The following is a 12,898-nucleotide window of genomic DNA, read 5'->3' on the forward strand; positions in this document are numbered from 1 at the left end:
GCAAAAAAAAAAAGAAGAAATAATTATAATGTGTAGGGTTATGGTAATTATGACACTGAGATTGAAACTCTACGATTGTACAATTACTGGTAGACACAATTATTAGAAGTATTGGGACCTTTTAGTCTGTTATACCTGAGTTCCATAGAGCTTAGACAGGTTTGTTTGCCTGAAGGCATCAGTACATGCATGTTTCAACTTGAATCTAGGTGATCAAGTCCATGATTAAAATGCGAGAAAAAAAATCCCATCAAGATCACCGTCATTCCTACCAGGAAGGGATTATATACTTCATTTCACACATGTCAATTGGACGCTTTCCTGTAATGATCCAGATTAATAATGCTCTACTACCACAACACACACACACACACACACACACACACACACACACACACACACACACACACACACACACACACACACACACACACACACACACACACACACACACACACACACACACACACACACACACACACACACACACACACGAATTTGAAGGCAAGCACTGGGTCCCCTGAAGGAGAAAAAAGTGTTTTCATTCTGTGCTTGCTTAGTTAGCTTTTCCAGACTCTTATCACCACTCTGCTTGCCTTACTTCCAGCTTGCTGCCAGGGCGCTGCCACCCTGCACAGTCATTAACACCTTCTTTAGAGCAGCAGACTCTAAATGACTCTGCAGTGTAACACACAACCTTGCATGTCCTCTCGGTTTATCTTACAGGTTAGTTTCCACAAACAGGTTTAATTTGTTTGACCTGTCGTCCATCTGATCTATTTACTTATGTATTTACTCTGCTAAATTTCCCACAAGCTGACATTGTATCCTACTGTTCATGCAGAAAAGGATTTACGATCTCTTGGCCAAAAACCGGACTGTTGACAAGCAGCATTTCAGTGCCTCGATATGTCACATTTCAGTTTAGGAAGAGTTGACTGTGAAGAGACATGAGGTTTTTAAGTGGTTCAGGATTCCCCACAATAGAATTACTTAAATGGAAGAAAAAGTCAAAGAGAAACGACTACTGGGCTATAAGAGACAAAAATGTACAAGGATGGAGAGTATGGTCAGAGTTCAAGCAGACACTCCTTACTAGTGACATTTTAGATTTTTAGATGGTCTCTCAGTGGTGTTCAGATTCAGGACTAGAGCAAAAAACTATTGACACTAAACATTTAAACATAAACTAGGGACTGACCACAGAATCTTTATGTCTGGTACCAACACACATTATTTGGAATTTAAACATCCAATAACACAATAAAGTGCATAATGTACAATGTTTTTTCCCTTCATTTTACAAATACATACACTTCTAGGTGGTTCAAATCTGTGACTGTGAAACAACTGATGTTTTACTTTCGCATACTGACTAAAAATGTAGTTCAGCTTTGTGGCTGATGGTTTTGGGTTAATTGTTTTGGACTGCGTTTTCATACTTCTTTGCACAACTCAACTGTACACGGTTATTCATATACAGTACAATGCATGCATCTGTGAAATATGAAAATACTATAATGCAGCATGTAATTATCCGTCAATCAGTAATCAGTCCACCTCTCATGTTCACAGAGGGTAGCAGCAAAACATTTGTAGTGAAAACCGTTAAATGGACTATTGATGTAATTTGCTTAACTAAATGAAAGGGCACGTCACATTGGCTGTAATAAGAAAATGCATCTATCCTGCAGAATTATCGGAATAATTCCTCTTGGAGCTGTAGCAAGTGCTATAAACCGTGGGGTTTGATGGTGTCGTGGCAGCTCAGATGACTCAGGCACATACTGTGTACCCGCCAATCTGGCATGCAACCTTTGTCACATGCCATCACGCCTCCCTCCCATCTTTCATGTCTGTCTCTACAGAACACTACCAAAGACAGCAGAAACACAGAGACAAACCAGTACAAACAGGCTTCATGGTAGGCAGGATAGCAGTTATATCACAAACACCTTTCTTCATCTATCAACATTACAATTATTGGTACTTTTTCTGAGATGAATTCATCTTTGGGGCATAACACCCACTGTTAGATAGACAAGCACGAAGAGAGGAGTGGAGGAGCAGGAAATACATAGGCCGCCACTACCCAGTCCCTCCTGGCCACCGTCTATTCTATATCCCTCTATTGATTTCAATTAAGATAACTGTTATTAGGTAGCATGCACGACATGAAGTCGATGAACCGGTTGAGCAAATGTAGTGCGCTGATGGATTGGAGTGAAAAGCAGTATACTGAAATGAGCCCATTGTTGCTGAGAGGGCCGGAGGTGGAAATGGGAGGAAATAAAGTGAGAAAGAGGGAGATCACATGAAATGTCCTCTTAGCTCCACTGCAAAGTAGCAGCAGGTAATGTGTTGGAAAGTGCCAATCCATTTCATAAACTTGCTGTTAGTCTGGGTGAAGTCTCAGAGCCAAGCGGAAGAAGAGATAAGAGTTTTCCCCTTAAATCCCCTTATTTAATCTCTCTAGTTTTTCATTCTTTCTGGTCTTTTATGCATTTGTGCATCTGTTTGTTTGACACATCACTACTGTCAGGTAAAACTCTTATACAGTAACTCTAATTTAAGAGATTTTTTATGGTTTACATAAAACGAAGGAATCGAGGCACCTTTTAAGGTCCATAAAGTTGTTTTTCTATTTGATCTGTAAAAAAATACATGACTGGCAAACTACAACCAGCCGATTTTCTTGATGTTTTAATTTTTTTTGAGGAATAAAGTTTTTACCTTATAACAGCAATATGTACAGCATGTTTTTTTTTCATCGTGCCCATGATGTGTTTGTGCCAGCAATTAGAATTATCTTTGTGAGGACGTGTGAATAATGGATGCATCATGCATCAGAGAGAAAAATAAAAGCCCATGTTTCCTTTGAATTAGCGATGACTACAACACAGACTCCCCTCTGCTGCATGTGACACATGAACAGCAGAGGAATAAGGAGGGAGTCGACCGCGAGAAAATACCGGGGTGAGAAGAAAAGGGAGCGATGTGCAAACTGCATAATAAGAACAGACAGGAGCGAAGGAGGAGTGCCTCGAGTAATAAACAGAAAGGAGAGGAAAAGAAGAAAAAAAGGATTTAATTATCCTTGTCAATTGTGGCAGAGTAAACACACAGGCACACGCCCAAATGGTCTGGATCATTGTCTGAGTGGACAATCACACAGGCATAATCACATACAGTAAGGATAAACAGGCTGAAAGGGACACTAACAGCAGCTTGTGAAAAAACAAAGAGAGAATGGGAATGAAATACAACAAAGATCCCTGGCCAGACTCAAACCAGTGATGCTGCGGTTCATAGTCAGGACCTTAACTCAAAGCCACCAGGGTGCCCCATCTTGTTTGTTTATACAAAATAAACAAAGTGTAAAAATGACAATTCATGGTTTAACAGGGGCTTCTTGGAGTTTTGACAGATGTAATGTGTTAAAATCATGAGCTTAAAATATGCGGGTAGGTGACTTTGTTACCTACCCGCATATTGCTACATTTCCTTGGCTTTATGCTAAGCTAAACTAAGTGGCTGTTAGCCGTTACCTTATTGAACGTACAAACATAACAGCCAAAACACACCGTAAGCGTAAGCCTTGCATATAGCAGCGTAGCACAGCTATTTTTATTTTGTATCGCACGTAACACTTATGCAGGCGGCTCATGTATCTCTCTGCAAGAAAGTGAACTTCAGATTTTAGGTTGTTGTCGTTCTTAACCTCTCACAAAAACTAAAGTCAAACAGTATCATCTCAACCACTTTTGGTCTTTAGCTGAAGACGTGAAGGGCAAAGAGGACTCAGTGTAAGGATCTTCAAACAGGCTGCAAGAGATTAAGCTCTGAGATGCAGCTAGGAGCCAGATCCAGCTAACTCAAAGAAGTATTCATTAAAATCAATTCTCAAAGTAACAGACAATTTCAAGAAGCCAAAATGTGCTGTAATTCAGTGATGGGCATATATTTATTCATCAGTATTGTGGCAGCAGGAGTCTGTGCAATCTAAAGTCTGAGCGGTAACTGGAGGAGAGGAGGCCATTACAGAAGTCAAAGCAGAATATTAATAAAACTGACAGCTTTTGACATTATCATCTTTGAGTTACGGGTACACACACACCCACGCATCGGGCAGGACATGCCACAACTTTCGTATGACTAACTTTTCCACTGCCAATGAGTTCAGTCGAGAAACTTCAGAACAGTCTGAGGCGCTGATAAAAAATGAAGCGATGTGGTAAAAAGTGACAGAAAAGGAAGAGTGACATTGCTGTACTTTGTGACACAAAAACATGGCATGCCACGACGCTCTTTCTCTCCCTAATCTATTGATCTGTTGTTTTGCTATTTTGTCGCCAACCTTGAGACGACACTGAGCGACAGATTTAGGGATTTTTGAGGGCTTCCCGTGGTGTCTGACAATATACACATCACAAAGCTTGTGTATTCTGTTTTGCACTGTAACAAAATAGGCTTACATACACACGGTTAAAGATGAAAGACTGATGTTATTTTTTCAACATTTTGTTTGTTGAGAAAATTCGATACATACATACGATTGAATTTTTGCCTTTAGAACAGAACTTTTCGGCCGCTCCAGCTGCTTTTTGCTTCATCTGCAAAGGACAAAAAATATGTTGTTCTACAGAATGTTCACTTAGACATATGAGGCCATACCAATACTTGTTGTTTGTCTCCATAACAATATTTCTTATTTCCAAACTGTGTCTTATCGCTGGTCACAGTCAAGCTGCAACTGTTGAGAGTAGAACAAGTCTTTTCATCAACTTGCTGGCCATTACGAACTGGATTAGATTGTGTCCTATAATATCTGTCTAAGGCTGAAGAACATTAGGCCACCCAAAATAAAAATGAAAAGATCTACAAAAATGAGTTTAAAACTAAACAATAAGGACAGGGAGCTTTCTTTGTTTTCATATTGGTGTTTGATTCCATGCATTACTGAGACACACATATTAATGTGTTTCCTGTGTGTGGATGTGAGAGTGTTTACATTAATTTGTATCATCATCTACCCTGTAGTCTGGGCGGTTCGTGGCTCCTCCGTTGTTCTGTACAATTGACCTTCAAATGCCAGGCTCATTGGCTCAGAGCTCGGTGCCTTTCTGGAATAATCTGAAAGGTTACATATGAGAGTGGAAACAAAAAAGCAGGAGGGCTCCTGGAAGACTCAATGAGCTAATGGGGACCCAAACAAAGCAAGAAGAGACCAGTCATACAAAAGGTCCTCAAGAGAATATTTAGATTCAACCTTAAATAATGGCCAGGCTCCAGTGCAGCAGAAAATACACAAAGAACCAACTAGGACATCATAGTCACTTAAAAAAAAAAAAAGTATCTTTCTAAAATACAAAATTTTACTTTGTTATTTAATTACCGTTTTCTATTGTATTTACTCTGTGCACAGAAAGTGAAAAATGACATCCATTCCACAGATTAGCAAATCACGTTACGTTAAGTTCTCAGGCTCTCCGTTTAGGTTTAATTAAAAGTGCAAAAGAGGGTCAACCATTGGACTGCACAGAATGACACTTATCCCCCCAGATAAATATGCATTTTTGCATTTGTTATTGTCAAAAAAGACCTTAAGGAATATGTTCTATTCAATTTTAGTTTTTTTAATAAAACTGGTCCCCACTTACTATAGGTTGTTGGTGTGTATCGGTGTTTGTCTCTGTGTACAGTATAGCTCTATATGAGTGTGTTTATGTGCATGTATGACTGCGTATCTCTGTGTGTGTTTCCACCGCTCCCCTGGAATGTTTTCCTATATGAAGTCTCTCCCACATGCCACTGAGTTATGATGTTTCCATCAAGTATTACAGTAGACAGAAAGGCCCCTTCCAGGCCGTCTTGAGCTGGACTCAGTAAGTCCACTAAGTCCACAGCACCGCTGTGAGAGATAACTCACTCCCTAATAGGTGGCTAGGAATAAGGCGGTTCAATTGTTCAGTTTTGTATTGAGAAATAAAGGTTGTGGTAGTAGCATTGGCTGCGTTGATTAAGCCATCTGAGAGTTAAAGTGTCAGAATGTGTGTAAGAATATAAACTGTATTATAGTAGTCTATTTTCTGGGCCTCTAGGGGCAGAGGAACACCAAAACAATCTGACATACAGTATGCAGAGCCCTGACAAATCGTTAATTGGAAATCTTGCAGCACATTGCGGCTATTATTGTAATTAGGAAGAACCTCTGAGAGAAATGGCTCTCAAAAGGGTGATGGAATGTTCCTGCATTGTGAAATGAATGAGGTAAATAGAATCCCATGCTTCGTGAAATGCTGTTTTCTTCCCTAAACCTAAAATAACCTAAAATAACCTAAAATAACATCCTTATTATCCTACAAAAACAAACATTATTTCCATCAGCGCTTACAAAAAATAGGTTATGTTCCCCTTTTTCCATAGAAGGTAAGATTAGCCGGCACACAAATATTTGGTTGCTCACTTTGTTGTTCTTTAGTCTATTCTTTTACTGTATGCAGCAAGAAATCTATAAGGGTCAACAGTGGCTATCTACTGTAAAGAGTGCCAGCAGCACTGGGTAGAATACAAAATACCTATTCTAGCCACTCACATTCTGAATGTAGGGCACCGCCAGGGTCATTAAGGAAGTCAGACGAGTTTATGAAAAGGCCTCTCACAGTTTGTGTGTGCATAAATCAATGTGACGCTAACTAAACAAACGCTGCTGGAGAGCAGGGATAATGAACAGAAATGGACTGAAGGCAAACTGAGTCTTAATCATGGGACAAACATGATGGAGAGAGAGAAAGAGGAGAGTAGGCAGGTCGAAAAACGGCATGAAATAAAGACCGAATAGTACCAGTTACAAAGCTTAGAGAGAGCAGACCTGGGCTACATGGTGTTTCTTCATGTTCGTTTTAACCGTTTTAAAGGCCTATAACGGTTTGAAATACTATTGTGTGATTGAAAATTTGACTAAAATATCGTCAGCTTGTCTCATGTGGTAAACCCCGGTTGACTTTTAGAATTATTCTCAGTAGCAGCGCAACATATCTCAGAAGTCTATGAAGGCTGCGAGAAGACACATGAGGCTCTTAATTACAGTCAGAAGCAGCAACATTTCACAGCCTTTATCCCTGACTAAAACATGAATATCAGCACAAACAAACTTAGGATGCTGTGAAGTGGGACATTGAAAGTTGAGAGTAGCCACAGGTGATCTGACATTAACACACCCATGGGTACCCACTCAGTCACTGGGAGCAACTATCTGCACATGATGACAGGAGATAGAGAGAGGGTGACGTTTGGATGTGATTATGGCGCCAATATTTCCCTGCCAACATCCCAGCATGGATAAACACTGGCCACATGGCAGTCTGTGACCCTCAGGTTTCCATTATGCATCATTACATGCAGAAAAAGAAGCAGTCAGGAACAATTGAGTGTCAGCATAGCTTGACCCCAAAGTTTCAGACTATAGCTCATAAAAAAACTAAGGAAAACATAACTTACTGTATATGGGCGATATACACACAGATACACACAGACACACACACAGACCCCTGCAGATGAGGCACACAGGCGAATGGGCAGACAGCCACTAAGCTATCCAAAATCCCTTACTGTGCCCTGTTTGTGCTCGTCGACAAAACTGAATACACAGAAGAACAGAGTACTCAATGCTGCAGAAGTGTATTGTACTTTCCTACAGAAACACATCAGCCTGTATTTCATTTAACTTATGAATTAATCTATTCTATATTCTAATATTTTTTTCTGCCCTCACTATTATATGTGTGTAGGTAGGTACAGTAGACTGTATACAGTATATTTATACAATGAAATTAAATATTTTATCATTACATTACAGAGAAAAACTTCTAATAAAGTTTAAAGAGAGAACTTGACCTTTGTTTTAGTATCTCTGAAAGCAGTATTAAAAAGCAGAATTACAAATCCGAAAACAATATAAACTAATTTGAAACAAGGAAACTGGAAACAAATTGGTTACAGTGGAAGAAAAAAAGTATCACCAGTGAAAGAATGACAATAAGTCTCTGTAGGAAGTACACCAAAATGAATCTAGTAAACAGTCCAAACTATAGCCTAGGACTAAAAGTAAAAAGAGTAGGCTAAAATACATAATAGTTAGCACGACATTAAACTAACTGTTGTATTAGCAACACACTGGCCTCAAACAGCTAGTAAAGTTGTTGTTGTAAGCTGTAAACTGATGGCAGAAAAATACTAAATTCTACTGAATCACAAATAAGTAATCACTAAACCGCTATAATAAAAAGGTAGTAGAATGGTCCAAAAAGGACATTTTAGGAGCAGATAAAAGATGTCTGGCATTATTTGCTTGGTAACAGATCTGACGACTGGCTGTAACACTGTCAGTTAAACTGCTATAGAACTGTCAGTAGTCGTTGCTACTAGCAACAGAATGTTCAACTGATACTAACTGCTGGTGGTAGAATCCATAGATATATCTATGGTAGAATCATTGTTGCCCTAATGTACGTAAACATATAAAACACCTTACAGCACCAAACCGCTTAATACAACGACGCCATCCCTACCTTTCTCACACAGTCTCAACAAAACACTGCAAGGTTTCACAGAACTATTGCACTGAATTATACAGGCGATCTTAATAAAGTGAGTAAATACTTGGAACTTGGTAAAAAATAATCTCACCATTTCCTCTAATCTCCCTGGTTTACTGTGTGTGTGTCTCTCTCAAACACAAACACAATGCACACAAATCCTTTTATCCCTGAGCACAAACTAACACTAAACCATTCAGCCTCTCTACAAGTCCAATTGTATTCACATCAGTACATGCACTCTCTCTCTCTCTCACACACACACACACACAGCATATCAGGAAGTGTGTGGGTGGTGGTCCCCATACACCTGTGGTGACAAAGAGTCAAGAAGACAGGGACGTACACACACACACACACACACACACACACACACACACACACACACGATCTCAAGGCCTCAGCTGCTGGATAAGATTAATACAGAGACGATAATTTACCTTTACCTTTAACATTAAATATATACCCGCACACACACACACTGTACATTCACTAAGTCACAGATTCTGTTGCTGAAATGTATACGCAAATTCCTACACTCACTCTGCGCTGGTGTTTGCACAGAACACTGATGGAACGAGCAGTGATGATAGGAGAAATAACAGGTAGGTAAAGATGACAACAACAGCAATGACGAAAATGGGACAATGTGTGAATGTGTTGCTAAAGTCTTGTTTATCAGACAGCAAATCTTATTGTACCTGAAGATTGTGATTCATAATGGGCACCTTGGAGCCAGAGACAGTCAACAGACCCAGATAGAGTGAGGATCGGGCCGCATTTTTCTGTCGAGCACACGGGGCAACAAGCGCACGTTAACACAGGCGCGCACCTACATAATAAGCTATTTTAAATTTAAAATGTTCAATGCCTTATCACGCTGATGTGACCGAGCCCAACACGAACCCGAGTGCTCGGTTCAGGTATCCATCCTCTAGACACGGATTCCCTGTGGGTTTGATGAACTTTGTGGAAATTTGAACAATTATTCTCTGTTCAGATCCCATTTCTATTCGTGTTATGGGCAATTCAAGTAATTCAACTGGATGATTGCACATGTAATTACAACATGATTTACAGTTTTACAGTGTAAAGACCGTTGTCATTGGAAAAGTGAGATAAAATGGGGATGTTTTAGTCTGCTACATCCCTTTGTTTAGGAGTCACAGCTTTGTGCTATAGTTTCCCTTGCATACAAAATATTTCCAAGAAATGCCTTATACTGTGACATCTTTCATCTTCAGATTTTCAAACGATATTGATATTTTTAAGAGGGATTCTTAAGAATATCCATATTCTGCTCATTCCTCAAGCTATAGGTTTTTTAACCGTTGAGTAAACACAGACTCGTTTGCACATGGCTGAACTCTGAGGCTTCATGTAATAGCTTTTGTATCAACAAACCGTCCAGCTTACTGGTTGCCACAGACACATGGGATGCTGTTTTATTTAATAAAATTGTACACATTTAGACTTTTGGTAATGCAAATGCAAGTGAGGAAGAATCTGATTAATAGCATATTCACCAAAAGATTCTTAGATAAAAATAAGAAGACTAAACAACCCAATCACTTGAAATGTAATATTTCAGCCTTAATAAGGGGGGGAATAATTATGACAAACTTCGCTCGGTATAACACAATACAACTCAACAACACCACAATCTACAGATGTCAAAATTGACATAAAATTGAATCAACAGATGTATTGCTAGGCTGTTGGACTGCATCAGTTTTAGCTTGGTGTACCTCAGGGTCAGGTTATGCAGAACTAGTTTGTATGACATGCTGTCCGAACACGTCAGAAGTGTTTATACCTGATCTGAATAGCCACATTGGGCACAGAGAGGGGGGAGATAGGGGGGATAAGTACAGCACACATTTCCAGATAGTCTCTCCCGAAAGCCATTCATAGTGCTTCACTAGGTTGTTCACATAGATAAAGACAAAGATAGCTGAGCTCTTCTGTCATCCTACAAGCAGTTCTGAAGAATAATATACTGGTGGCTCTAAAAAGCTGTACATTGAGAATATTATTATTTTTGTCTATTTGTATTTTATCCTATTTTATCTTTTTTTATCTTCACCTTATGTAAAGCACTTTGAGTTGCCTTGAGTGTATTTCTCTGTCAGTACAGAAGAGGATTAGGGCCACATGTGAAAACATGTAGAGTTCTGAGTTTAAAGTCAGAATTCTGACTTTTTTTTAAAACTTAAAAAAAAATTAAAATAAAATTCTCAGAATCAGAATTCTGACTTTAATCTTAGAATTCTGATAATAAAGTCAGAATTATGACTTTAAACTCAGAACTTAAATACATTTTTCACATGTGGCCCTAATCCTTTTCCATAGTCATCATTAATTTAAATAGGACATATTTCAAGCTTCTCAGTGCTTGTACCGTGTGTTCCAGGATGAAAATTGTTTTTATTTGTTTCACCAGGTTGACAAAAAGCAGTTTAAGGGGTCACCAAGTCTATATGATGACAAATGTTCTATATTTGATAATTCATGCTCAGCTGAAACAAATTCTGAATAACCTCAGCCACAGCAACTTCAAGTTTCCAAAAGAGCTAGTCTGCGCTCATTTGATAAGAGAGCACAATGCAGCTCGGCCCTGCTTCTGCATCGCTGCACATTGTTGCCAGCTGAAAAAGCCACAGTTCCTTTCAGTCAGTGTGACAGACAGCAATCAAGTGGAGAATAATCGCTGCTTCTTTCTTAGAGCAGACAGAAGGGGAAAAGGCAGAGAGGAAATGTACTGTTGCGTTCTGCTTACTTCAGCTCTTACAAATGGTATGGCAAATTAGAGCTCTTGTTATTAACGAATGCTTGTGCTCTTCTGAATGGGCTGAAAAGAATTTATACAGCTGGTACTTCTCACACACACACACACACACACACACCACACACAACACACACACACACACACACACACACACACACACACACACACACACACACACACACACACACACACACACACACACACAGCGTCATGCGTAATAGGTTAATGACACAGCTGTAGTCCCTGAAGGATTAAGGTATGTAAGCAGAAAAAGAAATATATGAATGTCACAAATACACACACACTGCTCACTCACACAGCGAGTGATATGTTAATGACAAAATTCACAGTTGTAGCTGCCCTAAGAAGCAGAATATGAATAGATTAATGGTCCTTTCACACAGCACATATTTAACCCCATCCTCTACCTCCGAACTGAAACGACAACTAATTGCTCTTGTTCTTTGTGTCTCACTCTCCCCTGCTGCTTCTCTCTGTTTTTCTTCCCTGTATCTAACAAGGAATGGTATGTGTTTCTATGAAAGAGAAATCAATTATAGCCTAAATAACTAGTGCCCTAACCTAAACTAAAGCTGACAAAAAGGAAAGGCCAGCACCCCCCGGCCATTTTCCAATGCAGCAGCATATATTTTGATTATAAAACACACAAATGCTGGAGAATCTCGGTTCTCAATGAGAAAGACATGGCTTCTGCAGCATCCCAAATTTCATTACAAATTTCACATAATCATCGAGGCTAGATGGCAAGAGATATGGTGTTGGGGGGAGGAGGAAAGGGGATAAGGATGGAATATTATGAAGACAAATGGATTTGCCGATGTTTCTTGAATGCTAGTGCGAAAGGTCACACATTTTTCGAGAGACCGAAGGACAAGTGCCTGCAGCACTATGATGGCACACAAATCATGAGTCATAGAGCCAAGTGATTTCAATACATATACACTAATCACTGTTTTACATCTGCCTATGATTTGACAAACTGAAATGAGCCTGATACTGAGTTGGAATTGAATTGGAGTCATACAAGTGTATCTGTACAATATAGGAACCTTAAAGCTCCATTACATGATATTTAACGTTGTGATTAACAATGAATCAAATGACTCCCTGTAATGAAAAAAAGGTTGCGACAGTACTGCTGATCCCACTGAGAATCAACACCAGTGCAATGTGTGTTTTCATTGTTTTTGTAGCCAGTTAGTCTAATTTTGCATAAATGTACTGACCACCATAATAATCTTGTTTCTGTTGATAACTAAAAATATTTTGAATATTTAGAGAAAACAGAGTTCAGAGTTTTGCTTAAGAAATCCTGAGCTCTTTTATGGAGGGTAAAAGGACAAATCTTCTGTTCGATTGCAAATTGCTGCTGCATCATTATCAACCTTTATAGAAAGTAACTTAAAAGTGACTTTATCATCATACACTGCGATTACCATCCCTGTGTTTATTCCTCTTTTTATTGCAGTCTCTTATCTTCTCTTTTGATGTG

General features: G+C 39.2%; 1 protein-coding gene across 2 annotated transcripts in view; it reads right to left on the reverse strand.

Moving 5' to 3' along the window:
* pde4ba (phosphodiesterase 4B, cAMP-specific a) overlaps nucleotides 1-12,898 on the reverse strand; it is a 196,789-nt gene that overhangs the window by 116,414 nt on the left and 67,477 nt on the right. The window lies entirely within an intron of this gene.

Source organism: Perca fluviatilis, chromosome 9, assembly GCF_010015445.1.
Source record: "Perca fluviatilis chromosome 9, GENO_Pfluv_1.0, whole genome shotgun sequence".
In the NCBI taxonomy this organism is placed as follows: Eukaryota; Metazoa; Chordata; class Actinopteri; order Perciformes; family Percidae; genus Perca; species Perca fluviatilis.